This window comes from Furipterus horrens, unplaced genomic scaffold (genome assembly GCF_987537825.1).
Source record: "Furipterus horrens unplaced genomic scaffold, mFurHor1.1.pri manual_scaffold_11, whole genome shotgun sequence".
Classification (NCBI taxonomy): Eukaryota; Metazoa; Chordata; class Mammalia; order Chiroptera; family Furipteridae; genus Furipterus; species Furipterus horrens.
Window position 1 is genome coordinate 83,167,439 of NW_028327181.1, and position 13,130 is coordinate 83,180,568.

General features: G+C 40.4%; 1 pseudogene; it reads left to right on the forward strand.

Annotated features, from left to right (window-relative positions):
• The first annotated feature begins 5,708 nt into the window (after positions 1-5,708).
• Positions 5,709-9,316, forward strand: LOC149998646 (ribosomal protein eL22-like 1 pseudogene; annotated as a pseudogene).
• Positions 9,317-13,130: the final 3,814 nt, after the last annotated feature.

A 13,130-nucleotide genomic window follows, 5' to 3' on the forward strand; every position in this document is an offset into this window, starting at 1 on the left:
ACCAGACACACTGATCTATATTAAAATGTTAAAAAAAAAATTTAAAGCATTTACAAAGAAATTTAGGATTTTAATGCCACAGATTATAAATACATTATAAATGTATGTAATATGTGTATATGCATATAACATATGTATATGTATATATAATCAGTATGTATGTATGTGTGAACATCTGTAGACAGAACCAGCTACATAATTTGCAGGGCCTGTATAAAATGAAAATGCAGTACCTTTCATTCAAAAATCATTAATAATTCCAAGACAGCAATAATACCAAGTGTAGGGCCCTTCTGAACATGAGTTCCATGTCCCTGAAATTGTCCCTGACCATAGAAAAAGACAAGAAGAATACAAACCAAAATATCAATAGTGATTATCTTTGGGCTTTGGGATTAATGATGGTTTTTATTTTAGGTGTTTTATCAATTTTGACAATAGACATATGTTACTTTTATAATCAGTGAAAAATTAGTATGTCTTTAAAAAAAAACCCAAATTATCTTGAAAGCAGCACTCAAGTGAATTGCATTATATTCTGCTTTTAAACTCTTTTAAATATCCATTTGGGGCTGCTGGGGAATAACAGATATTCTATTTAAAGATTCTATACTATGTTTTTTAAGTCACTGTAAAGAACATAGCAAAATATAAAAATGAAATCATTTCTTGGCTAAGTCAAAAAAGCAAGCCAAGCTGAACACAAATAACGCATTTCCATCTATTTTTGTCCCATGTAGAATTAGCTTTGGTTGGACACTGAACATTTGCCTGAATGTTGCAATGCTAAAAATTCCTTCCCCCGTGTCTTTAGACCTACATTCATATAACTGACAGCCCACACCAGCAAAGGGGAGGAGACCTGCAGGAGGCCTATCGCATCTGAGCACTTACTAGTTCAGTGAAGGACTCAGCAATACATTTATTTTTTAATTGCAGAAAGGTTGCATCTGGAAGGCAATAAAACGCACCTTAAGTGAGAGAGCATGAAGTGAGTTAAAAATCATACAGAGGCTATTTGCAATGCATTCTTTTAGAAGTTACACAGAGGAGCCTTAGCAAGTTGGGTCATCAATGACTTCTAAGGAGTCGTTTTGGCACAAAAGCCAAGGGAAATTGCTCAGTCTTTTTAGTGCCCTCATAGCCGATCTGTCTAGGCACAAAGGCTTGGTTGCAGGTTTCATATTTTGGTGTATCCTCTGCTGTACTGCACATTCACCTAACCCCCCTCCCCCATTATACAATTTCAAACAGAAAAAGAAAACTGATTATTAATTTGCCATTTCTTTCTCTCTTCCACCTTCTCTTAATGCCGTATCCTGAGAGGAGCCCTTCTGCAGAGCACCTGCTGAGGAGGTAGGGGTGCAAACTGGAGGAGTCAAAAAGGGCCATTGCCCTACTTTAAAAGGGAAAGCGACATGAAGGGGAAGATCTTGGGGAGAAAGAGGAGGAGGAGGGGAGGAAGTGAGAGCATCAAAGACAGGGAGGGAGGCTGGACAGATCTGAGAAAGAGAAAAGACCAAAATGTGAGGCTGCCCTTGGAAAACCTTGTGGGAGAGAGAAATATTCAAGCAGGTAAGCTGCTAGTGGTGTGTTACGCAACCACCTCTCTGTCTCCCTAGAAACCTTCAGGAAACTACTTCTCGCCCTGGCCTGCGTGGCGCGTGGCTCGTGGCTCGGTTGGTTGGGAGTCATCCTGCAAAGCGAAAGGTCACAGGCTCAATCCCTAAGAGGCAACCAATCAACGTTACTCTCACACACGGATGTTTCTCTCTCTCTTACTCCTTCCCTTCCCCTCTCTCTAGAAATAAATAAACTCTTTTAAAAAATTATTACCAACTGCTTTTTTATAGAAGAGAAAGTTTATTAGAAAGTCACAGAGGTAGAAGTGAGCTGTACAAGAAATGGGCTCAGGAACTAAATTCTAGAAGCAGAGAGGAAGGCCCTTGGAGCTTAGGAGACAGGAACGGAAGAGGTAACGTACTGGGGGGCGGGGGGGGGGGAGCACAGGGGGTCCAGGGACAGCGCAGGTGCGCCCCGAGAGGGAAAGCGCTACTCACCAACACTCTTACAGTAGGATTTCGGTCATTGGGATGTGATGACTTTTGAGAGTGGCCTCCAAGGGGAGTCAGACAGGGCCAGGGAAGCAGGTTATGGTCACGTTTCAGGTCGGAGAGCGAAAAAAGAACTCGTTTCTTTCATGTTTACCTTTTACCAGTGTAGGGGAGGGAAGAGTTCTCCTGGACCCCCTTAGGCATCCGGGCTGGGTCTGAAAATATAACTTGCAAAGACAGGTCAACAGGATAAAAGCATACAATTCTAAAATATGTTTTATGAGACATGAGCGCCCACATAAAGAAAAGAAGACCCGAAGAAACACTTAGACCTGAGTGTGTTTACACAAGCTTTGATGAGGAGGGGGCGGTCCCATAGCTCTAGGATCAGTTAAGGTGGATGAGCTAAGGGGAGTAAACAGGGGAAACTTAGCAAGGCCTGCTTGTTCCAGTTCTTCCGGGTGTCCCTTTGTCTTCGAGATAAGGACACACCTCTCCGGTGAGGGTTTTATGACCTGTTTTAGGGCAGAAGGGCGACGTGAAGGTCAGAGTAACCTTCTTGCTTCTGTTTCTTTCTCACTCTCCTTCAGCTTCAAATATTCAGCATGCCAGGGTGACACACTTGGGGGTAGCATGTCCTGAATTCCAGCACAAGCAAAGAGGAGATTCACACGAGTTTTTGTGTCCAGTCTGTAAACGTGCACATGTTTAAATTTTACTTGCTCAGTGACTCCTCATTAATTCAACAGATATCATGGCAGCTCCCACTATTCGCCAGGTACTGTGCTGATTGTTACTGGGGTACGCCCTCGGCATTGCAAACCTGGTCCTTGTCCTGTCGGGGCTCATAGTTTAATAGCTTGCAGTTTACTTTTAAGGAGAAGACCCAAAACAAGTTATAAACAAATATAGCAAGTGAAGATGCTACTAAGAGGTTATTTTTCATTAAAAAAGAATAAAAAAGGCAAAGCAAAACTTTTTAGCCTATTTAATTATAAGCACATAGTAGTTTTATTACAATTTGACTGCAAGGGAAAGGCTTCTAGAAGACCATTGCAAAGATTCACTCTTGACAAAAATATTTTATAGGAAAATTGAAAAGTAAACCTTTTTTGATCACATGTGAAAGAATGTTTAAGGGCACTTCAGTCAGTTAAATGGATGGGCAAGCTGCTTTCCTAAAATAAGCCCTAATCCAGTTAAATTTTGGAAAAGTCCTGAAGCATTTTATTAGGAATGCTAATGTCTTCCCAGTCCAGGTTTGGAACACTTTTCCTCTTACAGTATATATATATTTTTCTTTTTTATAATTTATTTATTTGTTTATTTATTTATTTTTAGAGAGAGGGGAAAGGAGAAAGAGAGGGAGAGAAACATCACTGTGTGGTTGCCTCTCATTCATGCCCCCAACTGGGGACCTGATGTGCAACCTAGTCATGTGCCCTGACTGGGAATCGAACAAGCAACACTTAGCTCACAGGCCGACGCTCAATCCACTGAGCCACAGCAGCCGGGGCCTCTTACACTATATTTTAAAAAGACATTTCAATGTAATCCTTCGCTTCCATTTTTAGCTGTAAATGTATTATTCCATTTCCTTGTCTCATCAGTCCCCATTTAAAACACAGCGGTCCTGCCTGCGTGTTGTGAAACCAGTGGCTGCGATGGAGATCACGGTGGGAGTCCCAGCTTAATGGAACTGGCAGGCACGACGTTGCCGGAGCTCATCCGAAAGTTGAAGAAGTCATATTTGAGGTCTAAAGAAAGCCAAAAAGCCAGTCAAAAATGGAAAAGCATTCCATTTGGGCAGCAGCCGTATGAGGCCTCAAAGAGGCATTACCCGAGGAAGGGGACATGGAAGGCTTGAGTTCCATTCAGGATGTTGAGAAATGGGCTCTGATTGGTCCATTCTGAGCTGTATGCCAACCCCTTGGGTAAGGTACTATGAAAAATCTGGAAGGAACTAAGGTGGGGTGCTAAGACCAGAGGGAAGGAGATAGCAACCCAGGGAGGAGGGGGAGGAGAAAGACGTGTAGAAATTTATTCTCTGAGGTCACCATTGTTTTCTGCACCCCATGGAAGAGTGACTTCTGTGATTAGTGACATCAGGACAAGCCTTGGGAAGCAGGAGTACTGCACTGAGCGAAGCCCAGAGGCTTACACCACCAACTCTCGCTGACACGCTGTCCTGCTGGTGATGGGGTTCATGAGGCGGGTCCTGACCCTATGCACTGCTGGCCCCAGGGGCATCTTCCTTACAGACCCAGCACTCTCTAAAGATGGGTTGGAAGAACTAGAGAAGAGAGGAATTAGGGAAGCCCTAATTTAGCCTGAGACCAAAATCACATTACTCCAAACAGTTTTCAAAGAAACCCTCCCTAGATCTGCTTTCCAATGGCTTCGGATTGGAAGGGGGAAAGAGGGGAGAGACGAGCCTCCAGACCTCCAGCAGATGGGTTTTGGTTAGATATCAGCATATCTTGAAATACTGTTTTATGAGTCAGGACTCCTAATTATAAAGACAAAAATTCAACTCAAACTAGTCTAAGGGGGAAAAAAAGCAGTTTATTTGACTCACATACTTGGAAGAACAGGAGCATGTGTTAAAATTAAAAGTTTCTGCCTTTTGTTTCTCATCTCTAGTTGGCTTGGCTTCATTCTCTGACCTCAAATCTTCATTCTTGGGGCCTTCAGCCTTTCTCCACCTGGTGGGATAGCTCCAGTAGCCCCAGGCCTACATCACAGCATAACCACCCCATTTCTCTCTCTAAACTTGTATGTATCACATCCTAGGGAAGATTTCTGATTGGCCATGCTTGGTTAGGTCATAACCTTGGAACCAATCATGCTGGTCAGGGGGAGGGGATCTAATGGGCCAGATCCTGGTCTTGGGCCCACCACACAGGCCAATGCTGTCAGAGTACTGTGACTCAAAGTCCCATAAACAGGAAAGGTTAGTGCCCCAACACTAAGGATGCTGGAGAGACAAAAACTACAAAATCCAGAATGGTAAGGGAAGTTAAACTATTCTTACAAGAGCAGCACAAAAGAAATGTAAAAATTACTACAATATAGCTTGGCCCTTCTCTCCCAGCTCTCAATAAAATTGTTCTTAAAGAGTACCTTTTCATGAAATAAAACTCAGGATATTAAGAAAATGCCACAGGACAGGAAATAATCTTATTCTCCTCAGACTTGTAGAGAAGGGCAAGAACTGGATAGAAGTGGGTTCCGCCCATGAGGCAGAGAGGGGTACAGAGAGAGATACAGTTCCTGGAACTAAGTTTATCTCTGGAAGGTACAGTAAGAGGCGACAATCTAAGAAAGCCTGGGCCCAGCACTAAGTTGGAAGATCTCAGATGGTACGCGGTGAATGCTTTTCTGCAAAGGTTTCCAAATACTGAGAGTCACCCATCTGTAGGTATTTGGGCTGAGGTTACGCTGGCATACCTTTAGTCGCTGGCAGGCTAAGAAGAAGGCAGCGCCTCTAGCAATAGAGAAAGTGTGGTTCTCAGCAGGTTCCTAAGTCAGGGATCCAGGCAAAGGGAACAGACAGAGAAATAGGAGATTTGATTACCAGGAAGTGTGGTCTTGGAGAAAAGACAGAAGCTCCAGTTGTTGGAGCAGGGGGTCAGAGCTGGTTTAGCGGGGAGTATGACTTCGTGTGCCAAGTTTTTGGCTGATGGGCAGGAGGCAAGAGTGCCTTTCAAAGGCTAAGACTTATTTAAAAGAGCAGATAGTTGGTATCTGTGGGGAGACAGAGGATATAGAAGTTGGGAGTCATGCAAGTTCTGACAGAAACAAGAAAGATTATTTACTAAGCAAGCTGAATAGAATGTGTTTTGGTCAGATCAAGTCCTGGAGTTGTAATAAAGTACGCCAAGGGAGACATTTTTAAAAAGAGGAAGAGCCCACATCTGATTTGAAGCACCTAGGGCTGTGAGAATATCATGACTAGTGAATATAGGTACAATGTTAGGCATGTTTGTATAAGAAGAATTTGATATCTGTATTCATCTCCAAGGTGTGCCTCTCTATGTGAAGTTGTCTGGATAAAGATATAGCTTCAGTTTCATACTAGAAACTGGCCACCATTTCCTTGCAAATTAAAAATACAAATATCTTCTAGAAAACAAGAATATTATACCTCCAGGAATTTGGATAATGCTGTGGGTTGAGTTTTTTCTTTTTTAAAATTCTAATTAAGCCATCCATCACCTCAAGGTGACAGTTTCCTCAAGTATGCTCTTCTTAAAACCATTGGATTTTATTTAGTTTCCTATAGAAGGAAAAAATTTGACTCCTAGGGGAAAATCTCATGTAAGTGGCCATTGTTACTTTTGGGGGAGGGGAGGTATAGAGGAATCTTCTCCTGTCCTGTCCTTTGGAAAGTCATTCCTCTCCCGCTGCACAGGATCCTAGCAGCCATGTCAGTTACATGGATTTATGGACCAGGCTGCCAAATCAGACACACTCTATGGCCAGCTATTAGCTGTCAAGACCTTTTTTTTTCATTTTCTCAATCAGTTATTAATCTTGGATTCAGACTTGGGATTGAGTTTTTGCATGGCACTCTACGATGCCCCGGTGACAAAGTGTGGCCAAAAGTTTGGAGGAGGGATAGTCCCATTTCTGAATAGTTGCCACGCAGCACTTGGAGAATTTGCTGCTTCAGAAATGTTCTTGGCCACACAGGGCAGCATCCTGTCCAGGGCTGGGGTTAGGGGTGAAAGAGATCTACTGCCCTCGAGTGGCTTTCCTGGTTACTACAACAGCTCATGCGGAGACTTACTGAAAACTTTCAGGAACGAACACCTCTGGCAGGACAGGAGGGAGGCAGATTGGCCTGGGAACAAGAGACAACCAGAGGCAGTAAAATTTCAGCTATTACTATTAATGTGACTGCATCAATACTCTCAACTTAGTGTAACCTGGAGAAATATGAATTACATGAATCATAAGTTTTTAGTGAGAACATACTGCTTTTTTTCAGAGGGGAAAGGAGGGAGAAAGAGACGGAGAGAAACATCGATGTGAGAAAAACATCAATTGGTTGCCTCTCCTATGAGACTGGGGACCGAACTTACAACCTACGCATCTGCCCTGACCAGGAATCAAAGTGGTGACCTTTAGCTTTGCAGAACAACACCCAACCAACTGAGCCACACCAATCAGGGCAAAGGAGGTTTATGCTTAACGTAGAATAAAAATTAAAACATTTATGTTGAACTGAGAAAGGACCATGCAACCTAGAAATGCAAAATATTTAAAGATGAGGGGGTTAGAAAAACATTTAAGATCAAGGGTTATATAAATAAAGGTTAAAATTTTACTTAAGTTGGGGAGGACGTTAAAAAATGGAACTCTTGTGCATTGATGATGGGAATGTAAAATGGTGCAGTTGCTGTGGAAAACACTAGGGCAGTTCCTCAAAAAAAAAAAAAGTAACATAGAATTACCATATGATGCAGTAATTTCACATTTAGGTATATACCCAAAAGAATCAAAAGCAGGGATTCAAATAGATATAATATTTCTATACCCACATTCATAGCAGCATTATTCACAATAGCCAAAAAATAGAAATATCCTCACAATGTCCATCCACAAATAAATGAATAAACAGAATGTGGTATATACATACAAAAGAATATTATTTAGTCTTAATAAGGACACATGCTACAATATGCATGAACCTTGAGAACATTATGCTAAGTGATGTAAGACAGATACAAAGGACATACATTGTATGATTCCATTTATAGGAGGTACTCAGAAAGGACAAATTCATAAAGACAGAAAATATAAAAGAGATTACCAGGAACTGCAGGGAAGGAGAAATAAGAAGTTGTTGTTTAATCAGCATAAAATTTCTGTCTGGAATGATGAAAAAGTTCTGAAAATAGATAGTGGTGATGGTGAACACAACATTGTGAATGTACTTAATACTATTGAATTGCATATTTTAAAATCATTAAAACAGCAAATTTTATGTCATGTATCCTTTACCATGATAAAAAATTTTACCACAAAAAAACCCAGTGAAATGGATTCATTATTTTATCTTCAAAGAAATATGAAGTGTTTCTTTTATTTGCTTTTTAAAAATGTTTTTTGGACTTTATTGGCTGCTTTTTATTACGCACTGAATACATGTAAGGGAGATTGCTATTATATACTTTAAAATAAGGTTACAATTTCATGGCCTCAGGCATTAATTTTGTGAATTTGTCCCATGACCAGATGAAATGAAATTGAAGGCTGAAATTTTTCCATGCATCTTGTAAAGAAATAGCATTTTAAGGACTTTCTGACATTTTTAATTTTTTTTAATTTACCAGGTAGTTTTTGGTATAGAGGGTAAATTAAAGTTATTGTAAATCAGCTATTCCCAACTAAATTAATAGTTTGGCTTGATTCTTGTTTACTATATTCAACTTTGATTATAATTAGAGAAAATAAAATGATTCTAAATAGAAGTCTAAATAAAAGCATATTAAAAATTGGTTCTCCAAATCACCCCAGAATGGAAAATCTTATTTTACTGCTATTGAAATTTGAACTTTTTCAAACACAAGGTACAGGGTGTATTGTAACAGGGGAACCTGTGAAGCTTCCCAGGGAGTTCAAATACAAGTTCGGAGTTCCGATACATGGGGCCTTGACCAAACCTTGCTGTACCCAGCACGGGCCCTGGAACAGGGTAGGTGGCTGGCAAATACATGCTCCATGAATGGCGGATAAATGAACGTCACTTCCTCTCTCTGAACCCCCATATTCTCATCTGGGGTAAAGAGGGGGGTGAACAAGATGAGTGGGTGTCAGCTCTGCCTACACGTTGCAGTCACTGGAGCGCTTTCAAAATTGCTGATGCTCACGGACTACGTGCAAGGTGGTGCCGGAAGTCAAGAAGCCTAAGAAGACAACCTGGAACTTGGGTTTGGACCTTCCTCATCCAGTAGAAGATGGAATTTTTGGTTCCGCAAATTTTGAACTGTTTCCACGGGAGAAGGCTAAATAAAGTCAATGGAAAAACTGGAAATCTTGGGAACATTGTTCACACTGAATGCTTTAAGAATAAAATCGCAGTCGTTCCTGAGAAACAATTCTCTAAAAGATATTTGGAATATCTTGCCAAGAAATACCTTATGGAGAACAGTCTTCGTGCTCGGCTTCACATCGTTGCATCTGACAAGGAGACTTAGGAACGTCGTCACTTCCAAATTAGTCGAGATGAAGATGGATCTCAGTCGGAGGACTAGGTGAGCCCACCTTTACCAGGGCTTTGTTTACTAGTAAACAATGAAGCATACAAGGGAAACATCTAATAATGGACTTCTAGTTTATCAGTGAATAAAAACCACAGCACTCTGTACGTTAAAACACAAAACTGCTGATGCTACAACCTAGGTGAAGCTTGAAAGCACTGTGCTAAGTGAGCAAGGCCAGGACAAATAGTGTATGATGCCACTTACATTTAGCCTTATAAAAACAAAGGAGAAGCTAAATCCTCTTTGGGTTTGAACAGAGAAGTTTTCAAGAAGGAGGAGACGGCTGTTCCCATCTCTGCCAGCCCGCCCTCTGTGAGGCCCGCCTGCATACCTAGGTTCTCTCACTGGGACTCCCTTCACTAACACAACCACATCGGCTCCCAGCAGCCTGGTCAACGCACTTCTACAGAGGCCCAAACACATAAGTCTCTTATTCCTCTGTAATATACCCCCAAGTCTAGTTAAAAAAAAAAAAAAGTTCTAATGAATTAATTTCAGGAAATAGAAATGGTATATATATAATTATATATTATAGTATAATGATATATAAGTATATTAATGATATTTAATGCTAATATATGCATATATAAATACCATGCAAGTATTATATAAATAACATATAAATACTATATATAATATAAATATATAGATCATATAGAGGCCTAGGCAGTCTAAAAACATCTCCTAAAATCTAAATTTCCTGACATTCCGGGATCTTCATAATCTGGCCCCCAACTTTCTCTCCAGTCTTATCCTTTTCTGTTCCTCTTTGTCCTTTTTGTGCCCCAACAGTGTCTGATTGCACTCAGTATCCTGAATAGGTCAGTGCTGCTCACACTTCCCCATTTTGGAACACGAGGATCCGCTTGCTGGGGGATGGAATACCTCTCGTCCCCATAAATCCTCTTCAGTTGTCACTGCCTCTGTGAAATCAATATTAACTCCCCAGGCTGGGCAGACACTTGGATACACACCCCAACTTACCTGAATATAAGACTCAACTATGTTGTTTGTTAATAAGCATATTCCATGAGGGAATAATTAGGACAACTGTAAAAGAACAACAATTTTTTAAAAATTAATTAAAAAACAAAAAACAAGCATATTCCAAGATCTCAGATTTTCCATGGGAGGAGGTTGGTAATCTGCATACTTAACAAGTCACCCAGGAGATTCCCAGTTTCAGAAAAGTTTAGGAAACACTGCTCTATGTTATAGCACTCCTCATGTTACCAGTATTTGAATTACCTGTCTTCCAATAGCCTGCAAGTTGCATGTGTTCATTATTGCATTCCCTGCCCCAGCATAGTGCCCAATTCATGGAAGGAAGCAAAATATGAATGAGTGAAAAGTCTAATGTGTATGTTTCTTACTGTAAGAGTCCTGGAAACACTGGGAAAGTACTTTTCTGAGTTCTTTTTTTTTTTTTTTTTTTTCTTTTTCTTTTCTGACTTCTTCATTTTTTTATTCCACTGTTACTACACTTTAGCTTTGATGGGTTGCCTTAATTATGTTTCTTCTTCCTTCTTAGTGCCTCAGCTGGTCACTCACTTCCCATTACCCAGATGCTACACAGCACCAAGGTCTTACTGAGGCTGGAATTAAGCCTCAGTGTTCTCCGTACAAAGTGAAAATGTTAATAGTGTCTATCTCATAGGTTTCTGTGTGAGAAGTAAATGCAATAATATATACAAAACACTTAGCACAATGTCTAATATTAGGAAGTGCTAATAAATGAGGTAATAACAATGACAAAGACCAGTCAGACTTAATAATTTGAGAGATGTCATTGCCCTTGTGAAGCCAAAGTACAAAAAAGGAATTCATGATGTGATGTGTTCAGTCATTTCCTTGAAGGGCACACTTTAAAAATCCTTTCTCCTGTTGCCACATTTCAACATCCTTTCCAAATCAGCCTTCCTTCCCCTATCACTGTAACAGCCTACATTTCATGGCAAAGTTTTATTAAGAGAAAGAGAAGAATTGGCATGCTAATTCATGTTTTTTTCCCCAATTTGGGAATTTGTCCTTGGAGGTTTTCTCTAAATATTTGGATTTCAAATTCTTACCACCTTGCAATGTTTAGTACCTGCCCGTGAGCACTGATTTCCAAAGGGCCAGAAGCTCAGTTATCCCCTCACCCCGAGAAGCCTGGTATCAATACATCAGTACCAAAATGCCTTCTACCAAGTGTGAGATGATGGCAAAATAGTCTGGCTCCAGAGAAACTTCAGGTTATCACCTGTTGACTTTATTTACTTTTATTTATCTTTTTTAATCCTTACTCAGGGATATAGTTATTGATTTTTTAGAGAGAGAGGAAGAAGCATACACACACAGAGAGAGGCATCTATCAATGTAAGAGAGAAACATCTATTGGTTGCCTCCTGTACGTGCTCCAACCAGGGATCGAACCCACATTTTGGTGCATAGATGATGCTCCAACCAAACAGCCACCCAGCCAGGGCCTGTTAACTTTGCTTAATAGACAAAGAAATGCAAAATGACATAAGGTTATGTTGTTGCCTAATCCTAGACAACAAAGGAAAAAAAATATTAACCCCAGAGATTTGGTTGTATGCCCAGACTACTTTAGTGGTAATCCAGAATAACTCTCAACTCCCACTGCTTATCCCATCCCCTCCTCTCTCAGCACATTTTTCCCCAGCTAAAGGATGATCTCCTTTAAACTATAATCTTTACCTACTTTAAACCTACAAGATCGTTTAGGAACATCCTAGTTAACCTTTTGAGGTTAATACTTGGATCACGATGAATTTGCAATTTTTTTTAAGCCCGGGTATCTTCTCCACCCAACTTTGCGCCTATAAGATGCAGGTCAGGGCAACCCAGGGGTAGGTGTGGGTCTAGGGGGTGTGGTCTCACCAGTCTGCCCATATAATGATACTTGGACTATAAAATCTATAATAAGACACAACACCCTTTTTAAAAAGCCTCAGAGCTATTCCATCTTAATAGAAAGCAACCATACTAGCCACCCTAATCTCAATGCATTATGGTCCTTAACCCATCTTGAGACACACTCAAATGCTTTTTGTTGGAAATGCTATCTACTAGCAACATTTCCTTTTTTTCTGACTCATCAAGTAAATGAAACTTCCCATGTCAAATGACTTATTTATCTGGAATAACCTTGCATGTCACTGAGTGGTCTGGTCCATATGACCCCTTCAGATTTACAAAGCATTTATTGAGTACCCACTATGTGCTGGACATGGTTCTGGGTATAGTCTCAGACATCTCATTATTATCTATCTCCTTTTGTAGATAAGGAAACAAAAGCTTAGTGAGGTTAGATCCCTTACCAAATCTTCAACATATTTCAAAGTCTAGTCCTTCCCCTACCAAAATATAAACTGCAAGGTATCTTTGCACAAAGAGGAATTGAGAAATAACTTTTCTTCCTTGAAATGGAACAATTTTTCATATTTATTAAGCACTTACCGTATACCAGATACTATCCTAGGCACTAGGGATGCAGTGATGAACAAAATAGAAATTTGCAGAGCTTACATCTAAATGGAAGGAAACAGAAGATAAACAAATGCCAATTAATACTTTGTAAGATAACAGTGCTAAAAGGTCCACATTGCTCAATTCAGTAATAAATTCCCGCCCTTATTTTTCTTGCCCCAGCAATCAGCATGTTTTGCACCTTTTCCACAGCTGATCACGTCTTCCTTGAAGTATTTTCTCAGCCATATGCAAAAACAGTTACCTCATTAGCTGTGCCTTCTTCCTCTTCTTTACTGGCTCCTCCTCATCTCTCTGACCTCTAAACATG